A 2,020-nucleotide genomic window follows, 5' to 3' on the forward strand; every position below is an offset into this window, starting at 1 on the left:
GCTATGCTACTTTTATCAAATTCAATGTCACGTCCAGAGATTGTTTGGCAATCAAGAGACATTTACTACCAGAGGATATCCTTCATGAACAAAGAAGAGTTTTAGACAACCCAGGTACTTAAATAAAACTTTTAGTTTTTATTAAATATATATAATATATTTTATTTCATTCACAAAAATTTGAAAGCAGATGATATAAATACATTTCTTCATTATCGAATAAAAATTTCCATGTTCATATATATCATTAACCATTTCCAAAATATACTTTTCAAATTTAATGTAATTATTTATTTATGTTGTTGTGCATTTTCCAAAGTTAACCTAACGGATGATGATCTGAAAAATCTTTGCTTGCAAAAGATTGACCACTTTATAAAAGGTTGCGGAAGAAGTTTTCTTGATTTTCCAACAATGCCAATGCCTGTTTATAACGAGGAAGAGGTTGACCAGAATAATAGATTAATCTGAGATGAAATGCGTTATAACAGACGAGCTTTAGCAGTGGAACATCAACAATTGGTTGGGAATTTGACAGATGAGCAAAAGACTGTGTATGAAAAGATAATAATAGCTGTGAATGAAAACAAGGGTGAATTTTTCTTTTTATATTGTTTTGGAGGAACAGGCAAAACTTTTATTTGGAATACTTTGTCCATAAGATCTAAAGGAGAGATTGTGTTAACAGTTGCTTTTAGCGGAATTGTATCTCTTTTGCTACCAGGTGGTAGAATAGCTCACTCAAGATTTGTAATTCCACCAAATGTAACCGAAGATTCGACATGTAATATCAAGCAAGGTACTCCTTTAGCAAATTTAATTATCAAGACAAAGTTGATTATCTGGGATGAAGCACCAATGATGCATAGATACTGTTTTGAAGCTCTTGATAAAAGTCTAAGAGATATTCTTAGCTTCAAAGATTCATCCAATTCACAAAAACCTTTTGGAGGTAAAACAGTTATTTTTGGTGGTGACTTCAGACAAATATTACTTGTCATCCCAAAAGGTACTAGGCAAGATATTGTTAATGCAACTCTCAATTCTTCATATTTATGGTCTCATTGTCAACTGTTGCAACTAAAAAAGAATATGAGATTACAAGATACTGAAATAGATCTAGATTTGGATGAGTTGAGAGATTTTGCTAATTGGATTTTGGCTGTTGGTGATGATAGGATTGGAAGTTCAGTTGATGGCATTGAAAAAGTTCCTATAACAAAGGATCTTCTGATAAATGAGTCCATTGATCCAATATCTGCTATTGTCGAAAGTACGTATCCAGATTTTATTAGTCACTGCAATGATCTAGGATACCTACAAAAAAGATTCATTCTTTCTCCAACTCTTGATATGGTGGAATCAATCAATCAATATATGATTTCTCTCAATCAAAATCCTGAGAAATCATATTTGAGTTCCTATAAAATTTGTGGCTCTGACCAAACTTATTCAGCTTTGGAACATGTACATACACCAGAATTTTTAAATACTATTAAATGTTCTGGTGTACCAAATCATGCTATCACTTTAAAGGTTGGAGTTTCGGTGATGTTATTAAGAAATATTGATCAGTCAGCAGGATTGTGTAATGGAACAAGGTTGATTGTAACTAGACTTGGAAATCAGGTAATTGAAGCTAAAGTTTTATCTGGACAGATAGTTGGACAGAAAGTGTTTATTCCAAGAATGACTTTAACACCATCTGATGCTAGAATTCCATTTAAGTTTCAAAGAAGACAATTTCCAATTATGGAATCCTTTACCATGACAATCAATAAAAGTCAAGGACAGTCTCTATCTCACGTGGGATTATTTTTGAAAAAGCCAGTATTTACATATAGACAACTGTATGTAGCTCTTTCCAGGGTGACAAGTAGAAAGGGATTAAAAATATTGGCTTATGATGAAGATGGGCAGATTACAAACGAAGCTACAAACGTAGTTTATAGAGAAGTTTTTTAAAATTTGGCCTGATACTCACTGTCTTTTGGAGATTTATATACTATTATTGATTTGA

General features: G+C 32.2%; 1 pseudogene; it reads left to right on the top strand.

Annotated features, from left to right (window-relative positions):
* The first annotated feature begins 414 nt into the window (after positions 1–414).
* LOC124893374 lies at positions 415–1,977 on the top strand (annotated as a pseudogene).
* The last annotated feature ends 43 nt before the right edge of the window (positions 1,978–2,020 follow it).

This window comes from Capsicum annuum, unplaced genomic scaffold (genome assembly GCF_002878395.1).
Source record: "Capsicum annuum cultivar UCD-10X-F1 unplaced genomic scaffold, UCD10Xv1.1 ctg58238, whole genome shotgun sequence".
Taxonomy (NCBI): Eukaryota; Viridiplantae; Streptophyta; class Magnoliopsida; order Solanales; family Solanaceae; genus Capsicum; species Capsicum annuum.